We start from the raw sequence: 13,968 nt of genomic DNA, 5'->3' as shown, positions 1-13,968 counted from the left end.
AATGTGATTTCCCATACACTTGGTTCTCTTTTCAATTAATGCTGTTTTTTTTAGCCATGCAGAATCTTTTTATTTTGATAAAGTTCCATTTGTTTATCTTTCCTTTATGTCCCTTGCTGTAGGGGATATATAAGTGAACCACAATGAGATACCATTTCACACTAGGCAAAATGGCCATCATAAATAAATTAAGAAGCAACAAGCACTGGCAAGGGTGTGAAGAAAAGGGAACCTTAGTACACTGTTGGTAGGAATCCACATTGATGTAGCTACTATATAAAACAGTATGGAATTTCCACAAAAAAACTAAAAATGGACCTGTCTTTTGACATGGCAATTTCACTGCTGGGACTATATATTAAGAATCCTGAAACAACAATTCCAAAGATCCTATGTACCTCAATGTTCATAGCAGTGTTATTTACAACAGCTAAGTGCTCAAACATAATCATGAATGACACTCTGTTAGCTGCAATTCAATGCCCCAGCTGGCATCCAACTCAGAATAACTTTGAGCATAGAAAGTAGATTAATTACTATTTATCTGTTAAGAATACCAAGCATTTTTGGACCACAGGAGAACAGCCAAAATTATACTGGTGATAAACTTGAGAGAAAGTTTGTTTTTAGGAACATGGAAAACATTTGGGACATTAAAATGCATTATTTGTAGGTCAGTCTATGTGTCTGACTGCACATAGTGTAGGTCAGTCAGACTGCACCTATAAAAAGGTGCAGTCACTATGGAAAAAAAAAACAGTACGGAATTTCCTCAAAAAACTGAAGATGGAACTGTCTTTCCATCCAGGGATCCCTCTACTGGGATTATACCCTAGAATTCTGAATCGCCAATTCAAAAAACCTATGCACTTCAGTGTTCATAGCAATGTTATTTACAATAGCTAAGTGCTAGAAAAAGCCTAAGTCCCTACCAGTAAATGAGTGAATCAAAAAACTGTGATACATTTACACAATGGAGTACTATGCAGCAGAAAGAAAGAAGGAACTTCTACCCTTTGTGACAGCATGGATGGAACAGAAAGCATTATGCTAAGTGAAATAAGCCAGGTGGTGAAAGACAAATACCATATGATCTCACCTTTAACAGGAACCTAATCAACAAAACAAACAAAAAAAATTGAAACAGACACATCAAAATAAACAACAAAGGGACAGTGACTAGATTGGAGGGGGTGTGAGATATCTGGGGAATGAGGGGGACAGGACATCAAGGAACATGTATGAAGGACCCATGGACAAAGACAATGGGAGGAGGGGAGGATTGAATTTAGGAGGTGGAGGTGGGTAGCTCAGAGGAGTGTAATGGGATTATGGAGAGAACTAAAATTGAACAGTAAAAAAAAAACAAAAAACTTGATTCAGTCCTCATCTCAAACATATCAATTTTTGTGCTTATCAGAAAATTCTGAGGATATGCTAAAGTGTCATATCTTATTGTTTGATTTATTTAGATGGAAATATAGGACTTAAAAAATCAACCATATTTACCTCTGTTGACTTATTATGTTCATTACCTAAAAGGTGTATGCAGCTGGATAGTAAGAACGTACAGTTTACTAAAAAGATGTTTTCTTCAGGCAGTGAAAAGAAAATAAAGTTACAACTCCTTTCACATGAAATTAAGAGTCAAGAATTATGAAATAAGGTACTTAGTGTTTGCCTCAGCTATAGTTTACAAATACTATGAATATAACCATGAAAACTGACAACATAAGTAAACAAGGTTAACAAAAAATGATATATAAGGAGTAAAATTTAAAAGTATGCAAAAACATGGAGAATATTAGGAAAATTAAGGATAGCAATACACAATTTAGACAGTTTTAACTGCTGTTTTTCTGTCATTTCTTGTCATAATGATACTTTATCTCTTAATTATGTACACATGAAAAATGTCCTCCAACAATCATTTAATAAGCCTACTAACTACATATTTTGCCTATTTCTTCCTACAAACCATATTAATACTGTCATAAACAGTGCGATTCAAACAATAAAATTGCTTTTATTTTTCAAAGGAAATTTTTTTTAAATTTTATTGTTGTTCAAGTACAGTTTTCTGCCTTTTCCCCCCACCTCTCTCTGGTAGCCCAAGCATCTCCCCCGCCCTCCCCTGATTCCACCCCACCTTGGTTTTGTCCATGTGTTCTTTATAGTTGTTCTTGAAAACCCTTCCCCCTTTTCCCCTCCTGTCTTCCCTGTGGTTACTGTCCATTTGTTCTTAATTTCAATGTTATATTTCTGGTTATATTTTGCTTGCTTGTTTGTTTTGTTGTTTAGCTTCCACTTAAAGATAAGATCGTATGGTATTTGTCTTTCACTGCCTGGTTTATTTCACTTAACATAATGCTCTCCAGTTCCATCCATGCTGTTGCAAAGGGTAGTAGCTCCTTCTTTCTTTCTGCTGTGTAGAATCCCATTGTGTAAATGTACCACAGTTTTTTGATCCACTGATTTACAGATGGGCACTTAGGTTGTTTTCAACACTTGGCTATTATAAATTGTACTGCTATGAACATTGAGGTTCATAGGTTCTTTTGAATTGGTGTTTCAGGGTTCTTAGGATATAATCCTAGCAGTGAAATTTCTGGGGCAAAAAGAAATTTCACTGCTAGGATTATACCCCATTTCCATTTTCTGAGAACATTCCATACTGTTTTCCACAGTGGCTGCACCAGTCTGTGTTCCCACTAACATTGGGAATACCCACAACCTCACCAGCACTTGTTTGTTGATTTGTTTATGATGGCCATTCTGACTGGTGTGAAGTGGTATCTCATTGTGGTTTTAATTTGCATCTCTCTAATTGCTAGTGATACTGAGCATCTTTTCATATGTCTCTGGACCCTCTGTATGTCCTCCCTGGAGAAGTGTTTGCTCAAGCCCTTTACCCATTGTTTTAATTGTGTTGTTTGTCTTCCTAGAGTGGAGTCATGTGAGTTCTTTATACATTTTGGAGATCAAATCCTTGTCTGAGGTATCATTGGCAAATATGTTTTCCCTTACACTTGGTTCTCTTTTTGTTTTAATGTTTTTTTCTTTAGCCACACAGAAGCTTTTTATTTTTATGTGATCCCATTTGTTTATTCTTTCTAAAGGGAAATATTTTATCATTGTATATGTTTTATGGAAGTTACAGTTCCTGCTCCATTTTTATCCTAAATAATGAGGTGAGCCCTTTAACCCATAAATTCCTTGAGGACAGATGTCATAGCTGTGTTTTACTGATGATGATATATACTAATCCTGGAATATTGCTGAAATAATTATGCATTTAGTAAGTGTGTTAAGTAAAAGAACAAGCATGTTTCTGAAGTATTCAATCAAATTATAGATGCAGTATTTCTTGAATAATAAGTAGTGGCTAGGTTACACTACAGTAACAAGTATTTCAAAATTGTATTGGTTTTGAACAAAAAAAATATTTATTGCTCACATTTCATGGTTCACACAGGTTGTCTGAGTAAATCTGCTATAGATTCTTAATAAAAGAGGCTTCACCATCTTATTATGATCTCAGTGAAGGTTTGCAGTATTTGCCAGAGAAAGGGAAAAGACTATGAAAAATAACACATCAGTTCTGAAATGTTTACACCTCCAGGTAATGTGTTCGCATATCACACAATTCTAGTTAATTTCAAGAGTGTAGAAAAATCAAATCCTCCAAAATCTCAGAAGGAAAGAAGAACCAGAAATATTGATGAACTTCAGTAATGTCTGTCTTACCAAGGAACAACAATTACTATATGTGCTTGAGAAATATTTTATTTAGGAGCCTCTAATACATACTAGCATAGTATAATTAATTTTAATAACAATGCCATTGGAGATATTATAAGATATATTGAGTATTAGGCATGTTGAAATGCAAACATACACACAGACACCTATATTACACTAACACAACACAGTTTTGTTGTAAGGAGTTCAATGACATAGATTACAATTTTAGCTCTCATATGCTGAGTGCCTTGAAGATATAATTTAATCACTTAAAGTCTTTGTCCTCTCCAGGAACTGAGTGAAGAGCAACTAACTATTGCTCTTCATTTTTAGTGAAGGATCCAACTATTTTTAGTGTATGAAATTTGTATTTTAATTCTGACTTTGAAATTTAATTCTTCAAAAAATGTCAATAAGACATGATTAACAAAAATAGAAAATAAGGTAAATATGAAGAACACTATTGCAATTATCTTGAATATTTTCACACTAAAGTGACTAATATTAGATTTCTTGACACACAATGTTTAAGTTATTCTTCTAGGGATAATAGCTTTAAAAAAGTGTTAACATACTACACATGAAAGGGAACCCCCCCAAAATGGAATTTATTTATAAGAATTGTGGATTTATTCCTACATGTTAAAGCTTCATTAATCTTCAAAACACTTTCCACTTGATGCAAAACATCTATCGAGACATTTTATGCTGCTCAAAATAGGTTTTGAACTTGTTGAGTTTGTTGCCTTTTAGTGCTTATGTTGTTTTTTTATTTGACCTCTTCTACATTGGCAAAAGTTTTCCCTTTGAAGATTTTTCATTGGGGGAACACAGTAAAGTTGCTCAGGGGAAGATCAGGTGAATAAAGAGGGTGGGAAAGGGGTCATATTGTATTTTGGTCAAAAACTGCTGAACACTCAGTGCAATGTGGACAGGTAGCACTTGTAAATCACTCTTCATGAAATGGGTAAATACACTGAGTCTTCAGAAAAAATTTACTAATGCTGAATGTGCCTCTCACAACAACATGAGTTGGCACACCGATACAGATGGTTCCTAGAACACTCACTTAGAGGAGGAAGGCTGTACAAGGGGCATGTGCCCCAGAAAATAATTTTGTTTTGTTTTGTTTTGTTTTGCTTTGTTTTGTGGAGGGGGTCCCTCTTGCATGCTGTCATAAAACTTTTAAGCCTTTTGTGGAAATATTTATGCACCAATAAATATAGTTTTATTCTATTAAGCTGTAATTTTTAAAAATTTACAGCTGGTAGTATATAATCTGAAAATTTAGATATCCAGTAATATATATATACTACTCATATGTGGTAGTTGATCTTACTCTCTTCTTTCACATATACTGGTTATTCTTTAGCTTCTCATTTACCATCTGAATCACAGAACTCAAACAACCAAATGCTTTTTTGCCTTATTCCTTTTTGTTGCATATAGATATAAGAACAAGTTTATGACCAAAGAGTGAAGATTGTATATCAACTCTCTCATGATGTTTCTAATTTCAATATATGTACATGATTCTCCTAAACATAAAGGCAACATATAATAAAATACAGTATTTTCTGTATTAGTCTTTAATCTTCAACTTGACAGATTGCTTGAATCATGTAATGAAAGGTTATTTTTGTAGCTTCTGTGCCCAAGACGTCTGTCTTTCCGGTATATTCTTTCTGGCTAACCTCTCAGTCTCACTGCTACAAACATATGGAATTGATGAATGACTTGAAGGAAAATGCTTTGTCATTCACACCACAATGAGGTTCTCTGATTTGTAGATCCTGGTCCCCAAGCCCTAGCAACCTTGTTAATCCTCTAATGCCTCCAAGAAGATCTTCTACAATTTGTTTTTTATATACATATTTTCCAATTCTCAGCAGAAGGTCTGATCAGCTGCAACCTAATCTGTTTTATAGAAAAGAGAATTGCTATTTTTAGATAAAAGCTTATTAAATCTCATGGGAGTTCTGTCAATAAAAGATTATTATTTATGATTTAATATGAGGCAAGTTAAGAGTTCCTCTGTTTAACTGATACGTTTGCCAAGTTAAGTAATTAGATGGAATTGCTGGAGTTTGGTCTGAATGTATTCTGTATTCAACACACACACCCATTTCATCGTCTCATGCTCTGGTCTGTGTACATATTAAATATGACAAAGAAACTAGTATCTTTTCCATGATACACAATAATTCTTTGAATTAAAAGTTCATTAAAAAGGTCATTGTTATAGCATCCGTATCAAGTCATTTCTTAGTTATTAAGTGGTAAAATAATGAAAATTTATTGCCAATCAATTATACTATTGTATGTCTAGTCTGCTTTGCTGTCCTAAAAAGATACTATAGACTGGGTGGCTTATAAACAAAAGATATTTATTTCTCACAGTTATGCACACTGAGAATTCCAAGACCAAGGCAGTAGCACATTCAGTGTCTGATGAAAGCCCACTTTCTGTTTCATAGGATCTCATGCCAGCATGGACAGGTCAGGCCAGTCTTTCTGGTTGCAGACTTCTTTCTGTGTCCTTACATGATATAAGAGGGAAGGCGAGCTCTTTAGAGTCTCTTTACCAGGAACACTAACTGTAATTCTGAGAGCTCCTTCTGTATGCCCTAATCAAATCCCAAAGAATCTACCACCAAATGCCATTGCACTGGTGATTAGTATTTCAACATATGAAAATACAAACATTCTATGTGTCCTAACAACATTTCAAAACGAAGCATACTTAAATAAAAAAAAAGCCTTATGTCAAATAGAAACTAAGAAAAGCAAAAACAACGAAATAAAATAATAGACAATACAGTTTAATGCTAACTGATGTCTCTGAAGTTAAACAAAATGTAAATTTCAGATTCTTTCATAAATTCTATCCCAAACTATAATAGGTAGAAACCAAATGAAATTAGTATGATGACCAAGAAAGAACTAGGCATATATTAAAAAGTTATGTTAAAATAAGTCACTTTCTAAGTTATTGGCAAATTATTTAAAAAGCATAGTTTTTTAACTTAATTTTACAATTTTTTAACTTATAGGTTTACAAACTTAATTTACTCATTTTTAAGACTCTACCAGAGAGTGGTATAGACCAGGTTATTAGAAGTTGAAAGCTGAATGGAGTCTAAAAGGGAAAAGTGGCTTAAGGATTTTGCACAAATTTATGATTCTATTAATTCATGCTTAAAATCTGGCCTCCTGCAAATTTATTGTCTGCATGCTATTGGTAAAGTGATTGTATACCAGTCTTTTCTTGTTTGTTTGTTTTTGATAAATACATCAGTGAGGAATATCACAAAATAGAAAAGAAAGATTCATTCTCTCTGTGCCTTTGGGTAGATGATTATTTACACAAGGTGGTCTGCCCTTAGCATTGGCAATGGTTTACCAAGACAGATACATAGAAATTGGAATCAAGTAGCATATTTAACTTCATGAAAGGTCCATGATTGCAATTCAAGGATACATAACAAATAAGGAAAAAAGCTGTCTGAAATTTCAATTAAAGAAAGATATATCAAATGAGAGAGGATTGCAGAATAAAATAGAATCATAATGTGATACAGGAATGGAGTAGGACAGCTAGGGTTTGGGTGCACAATACTCCCTTTGATCATGCTATTGAAAATAGAGTGATAGTTTTTCATTCTGAAATCAAGAAAAGTAAATTAAAATAAAAATGATAAATGATTATTTTGAGAGTTATCTTTACATGTATAAGTAGAATCCAAATATTTTAGCCCATATACTCTATGTTGTCTTGTGGAAGGGAATTCAGATTTCAGAGATGGGTAAAATTCACTGTAATGAATGAAAAACAGTGTTAATTGTCAGAGTAGAGAAGGTAAAAGAATATGTTTCAGAAACACCCACAGTTAATTTTGATAAGAAATCTGAAGAGAGTCACAGAGGCAGGTTGATGATTTCATGAAGAATGATAATTTATGAGAGGCTTACTCATAACAGATGTCTACATTTAGTCTTAGAGAGGAGGCTGCAAAGGTAAGAGTCACTTCTCAATAGAAATGTGTTTTATAAATATGTATGACAGCAGTAAAGAAAAAAAATCACTACTGAGAGGAACAAGTTTCCAGGTATAGAAGTTAAGCAAACTTTCTAAAAACAATCCTGTTCTTTTTATTTGTTTGTTTTGTTTTTACTTTTTAGACATCTCTTTTTTAAATTTTATTTAGTTATTTTTCGAGTACAGTTTTCTGTCTATTTCTCTTAATGCTGCTTCTATTCTTTGTGTCTGGCACACTTGTTGATACTTAGAAAGTCTAAGGAAATACTTATGAATGTGTAAAGTTCAGCCTCAGTAACCTGTTGTTATACTTTCACTGAAATGCTGACTTGAATAAAAGATCATACAGAGGATTTTTCTAAGATCTGTCACCACATGGGTTCCTGTGGACCTGCATTTTTGCTTTTTATTTGGAAATTCGCTAATTCCTGGCAGGATGGGGAAAAAGCTTATTGAAAGAAACACTTCACTCCCCATGGATGCTATATGACTGAGAGTCCAAGTCTTAATAATGAATCACACTCTGTTAGCTGCAATTCAATGCCCCAGCTGACATTCAACTCGGAATAACTTTGAGCATAGAAAGTAGATTGATTACTATTTATCTGTTAAGAATACCAAGCATTGTTAAACCACAAAAGAATAGTCCAAATTATACTGGTGACAAACTTGAGAGAAATTTTGTTTTTAGGAACATGGAAAACATTTGGGACATTAAAATGCATTCTTTATAGGTCAGTCTATGTGTATAAAAAGGTGCAGTCACTATGGAAAAAAAAAACAGTACAGAATTTTCTCAAAAAAACTGAAGATGAAACTGTCTTTTTATCCAGGGATCCCTTTACTGGGATCCCTGGATGGATCCCTGTATACTAGAATCCTGAATCACCAGTTCAAAAAACCTATGCACTTCAGTGTTCACAGCAGTGCTATTTACAATAGCTAAGTGCTAGAAAAAGCCTAAGTCCCTATCAGTAAATGAGTGAATCAAAAAACTGTGATACATTTACACAATGGAGTACTATGCAGCAGAAAGAAAGAAGGAACTCCTACCCTTTGTGACAGCATGGATGGAACAGAGAGCATTATGCTAAGTGAAATAAGCCAGGTGGTGAAAGACAAATACCATATGATCTCACCTTTAACAGGAACCTAATCAACAAAACAAACAAAGGAACAAAATTAAACCAGAGGCTTGGAAAAAATGAACAAAAGAACAGTCACCACAGGGGTTGGAGTAAGGATAATTCAAGAAAGAAGGGTAAGCAAAGGAACTCATAGGCATGGACAATGTTGGGGGATTGACTGTGGGAATAGTGGAAATAGTGGGAACGTGGTAGGGATGAGCAATGGAAAAAAGGTGGGACAACTGTAACTGAACAACAAGAAAGTAAGAGAGAAAGAAAGAAGGAAAAAAGAAAGAAAAAGGATAAGCTAATCCAATCATGTTTATACATGCATGTGAGCAGCTTCATGTTCAATAAGAATGACAAAATGAAATATATTGTATTCAATCTAGTTTTTAATAGCAAATCTAAAAGCTATTAAGTATTTAAAGAATGATGAAAGTTAAATATGTAACAATAAATTGGACATTATAGAAAATTGCTCAAAAAACAAAAGTGCACAGATAGCACTTCAAATACCAGTAAATAAAAAGGAAACAAATGTACCACTCATCAGAATAATATTTTTGGAATTCAATCTCTAAACATAAGGAGGAATATGGTAAAGATAATACTTTCCTCATGAATAATCTATTCAAAAATTGATAAAAATATTGAATTTTACTCTCAGTTGTCTACTCAAAGCTGAGGCAGATACTAAATGAAAATCAAATACTTTGTGGTGATGTATTTAGTTTATGTAAAAATGGCAATTTTTCTCAATGAACACGCCTTAATCACATATCGATGTTTACTTAAGTCATCTGGAGTTGTATAAACCAGCTTTATAAGTGTTGCTTACATTTAACATTAAAATGCTCTGTGCACATCTGATTTGGTGATACGATGGATTATATAACACCAATTCATAATGGGTAGTTAGTTGCATAGTGTTCTAATTATATGTGTCATGGGGTCAGATTGTCCAGTTTTTAGAATTACTTTTGAATTGGAGAATATTTATCAACACAGGCAGGTAAATACTGCAATTCTTATATACTTGGACTTTCTAAATGCTCTATATATTTTCTCTACCTGCCATTGACATATCTAGGTCAGAAGATCCAAGAAGTAGACCTCCTTAGAGTATGTCCTGAAACTGCTGGATAGTTCTGGTTTAAGGCTCCACTTAAATCTGTCAGCTTAACAGGTTTTGATCAGTGGGTCAGAGAAACCTGAAATATGATTCTCACTTTATGATACGTGGTGCAATGTACAGAAAATTATCTCAGAATATTCTTAAATTTTCCAAGTCATTGAACTTGTAGGAACCTCTTCAATTCGTCATGCTTCTGGGCTAACATGGAATTTATATATTTCTCTGTCATACATTCTTTCTAAGGTTCACTAAAACCTATACAACAGATTCCATTAGCATATCATTATGAATAGATAATATGATGTTCTGTGCATTATTTTAAAATGATTGAAGTATTTGAAATCCACATTATTGCCAAAAGCAGGAGAGCTGATACGATCTTGATATAAAAATGGTAGTTAAACCAATGTCCATGTCTCAAAAGACAAAATGTGTGACTATCTTTGTTAAAGGAAGTAGAAAAGAAAGCATATTATGTCAAAAGTTTCCTGCCAGATGCCAAAGATTATTTTTTTGATCCAGTAGAAATAACACCTCCTGTGATCACAACTGGAGTTGATATATCACCCAGTTATGCTTTTCCAAAATTTTAGTCATTCTTGAAGACTCATTTTGCTTTTTTACTTTATAATCATACATATCATATAGAGACAAGTAAGGAAAATATCTGTACCCCTCAAGGCTTTGATGATGGCATTTAGTTCTTTCACAGCCTTGTGGCTGCAACAATGCTTTGGTTTTGCTCTCATGGTGGATATGAAGGGTGAAAGAAAACAGTTTCAGTGCTTCTACTTGGCCCTTCCTAACATAATAACTTTTCACAAATCTAGTAACCAATGTGAAATGTTTATATTTACTAATTATATCTACTCTCACTATACATTCTCAAATTTGGAAAATGACCACAGGATGGATATGTGGTTCAGTTGGACCCCTCTGAGACAGACATGGGCCAAGAGCACATCTGTCATTTGACTTACATACCTTTTTACTCTGAAAAATGAATATTGGAATTTCTGCAGATTAGTGTAAGAACAGAGACAAATAAATTTGTAATACATCTAGGTATTAACCTTTTACTAATACATTAATTCTGGTAAATTTCTATAGCCATGTTTAGACAGAAAGAGTTAAAGGAAGATTCTCATATGTAGAAGCTGGCTGTTATATGGATTTTTCCTCAAGTAATCTAAACGGAACAAAACATCATCAATTCCCAATAATGAAACTCAAATCAATTTTAAACCAACAGATTTTAAATTATCTATTATGTATGTCAAAAAGACCTAAAGAGGCTACCCATCTGCATTGCTCTTGAAATTTGTGATAAATGTACCACAACCATAGATACCTAAAGCTTATTTTAATAATCAAGGACATCTTTGATAGTGAAATGTGGCCATTTGGCCTATGCCACTATGGAATAGCTGTTCTAAGACAAGGTATCATACAGCAAAAGAAAAACAAAATAAACTAAAAACAAACACCCTCTCCCAACAGGAAAAAGTATTAAAGCACTGATCATAAAATAACTTAATTTTTTATTAGGGTGACTTTGGTTCATAAAGTCACAAAGCTTTCAGGTATACATTTCCATGATATGTGATACGCACATTATGCTGTGTGCCCACAACCAAAGTCAAATCATCTTCCATCATCATATATTTGGTCCCTTTATCTTTTACATCCCCTTCCTCCTTCTTTCTGGCAACTAACATGTTATTGTCTATTTCTGTGAGTTTCAGTTTTATGTCCCACATATGAGTGAAATCACATGATTCTTACCTATTTCTGACTGACATTTCATTTATCGTAACATTCACAATATTCATCCTTGTCACAAATGGCAGTACTTCATCTTTTCTTATGGATGAGTAGTATTCCACTGTAGGAATGTATGACATCTTCTTTATCCAATCCTCTGTAGAAGGACACTTTGGTTTTCTCCATGTCTTGGCTACTATAAATAATGTTGTAATGAACATAAGGATGCATATGTAACTTTGCAAATAAATGTTTTTGACTTTAATTTTATTTGACCAATTTTAAAAGATTCCATTTGTTGTGGTTGTTTTCATCATTCTAAATCAATAACTATTTTTTCATCTTTTGAATTCATAACACTGTACTTTTTACTAAAAGGACTTCAAAATTGTAGAAGGCATAGAACAGATAAAACCTTGATCAACCCATGAATCTGGTTGACTAAAGCATTATCCAGTGTCACCTATGGCTCTTGGAGGAGGGACATTTATTTCATTTCTTCAAGGTGTAGGAGCTGTTGTCAAGTCTCATTAGGATTATGTTAAGGAAACCAGAGAGGAGGCTGAACTCTTGTATATACTTAATAAGTTCCATCATTCTGTTCTGCTAAATTTTGATTCCTTCCTTTTGCACAAGGCCATGAAAACTTTTTATCAAAAGTATCAGAAATAACTATTTTGGGTTTGTAGACCATATGTTCTTTGTTGCAACTACATAAACTTGCCAATTCTATGCAAAAGTATCCATATAACATGCATAATATGGGTGTGGCTATGCTCCAATAACACATTTGTTTAAAAAAAAAGCTGGTTGGTCAGACTTGACCCATGGGCCAACCTGTACCATAGTGTGCCTAGCAGGTCTGGCAACTAAACACCATTAACTGAGAAGAATCAGACTAAATTAACAAATTTACTAATCTATGAATGTCACTGCTAACTGTTGGAGGTAATCTATGAAAATCTTGATTCCAGGTGTGTGTCTCTATATGTTTTTTATACTTCTTGGACTATCACCCTCAAAACCACTTGAATATTTTTCCAATTACCTGACACTTTAAACCAAAGATGTTCTGCAACTCTTCTGGTGTGTAGAGACATTTCTTGCAAAGGAGAACTTCTCTAGTGCTTCTCCCTCTGGGCTTGGTTTGTGATTTGAACTTCATGGTAGCTCTGGGGCATGAACATTGTGAGAAGAAACATCCCTGGACAAGCCATTGCTTCAGGTATAATCACTAGAGTTTTATCAGGGGGATGGCTTGCCCCTTTATTCAGGGAGGAGATGTTGTTTTAGTATACCAGGACCCTTTAGGGATATGTAGAGACTAAAGTTCTTTAATTCTATCTGCTCATGTGTCCTTATATTTCAGTAACACCCTGCTTCATGTAACTTCTCTTACTGTATATAGTATAAGAATCTTGAAGGGTCACATTTATCAGTGTTGCAACTCTGTGATAACTACAGTCAGGGCCTGGGCTTAAATCTCAGCTTTATATTCATTGTAGCTTTAGAAGATTAAGGACATCTTTAAAGTTATCATTGTGGCCCTCTGAGTTTTCACACACTCCCTGAATTGGGCATTCATCCATTTTTTTTTCAGTCTGTCCATTTCTCTGTGTGTACTCTGGAGGTTTATCAGAAACAGCCAGCTTATGCCTTCCTTATTGCTCTTATTACTGTAGCTAATGTGACTGTGACTAATATTACTGTGACTCTGAGTCATGGCCATTTGCTCTCAGAGCACCTTGTCCTCTGTCTGCCCTCATATGACACAGATCATAATGCCACCATATGCCACAGACCATGCCTCATTTTCCCTGCCCAGGAGATGATCATTGTACTCATCAAGTATGTGAGTAATCCAAAACCAATTTCACACTAAGTTTCTGTTTCCTGAAGAAAATTCTAGTGATACTTTCTGTGTTTGTCAAAATCCTAGAAAAAAAATCCATGTACCCTCAAGAAGGATGTTAAATAGATTGAATAGAATTTGGTAAAGTAGCTAATTTATTATGGTGTGTGTTAACACACCATAATAACACACCATGGTATTTATTATGTGTAGCCAAGTGTGGATAATAAGAGTCCCATTGTCAATAAGGGGGGAGAAGCATTATCATCCTATGTCTGAAAGAATAAGGAGAGGAACATTACTA

Source organism: Artibeus jamaicensis, unplaced genomic scaffold (assembly GCF_021234435.1).
Source record: "Artibeus jamaicensis isolate MK-2021 breed Jamaican fruit bat unplaced genomic scaffold, CSHL_Jam_final contig_559, whole genome shotgun sequence".
NCBI lineage: Eukaryota > Metazoa > Chordata > Mammalia > Chiroptera > Phyllostomidae > Artibeus > Artibeus jamaicensis.
The sequence above is the reverse complement of the archived record's forward strand: the minus strand, read 5'-3'. Positions refer to the sequence as shown.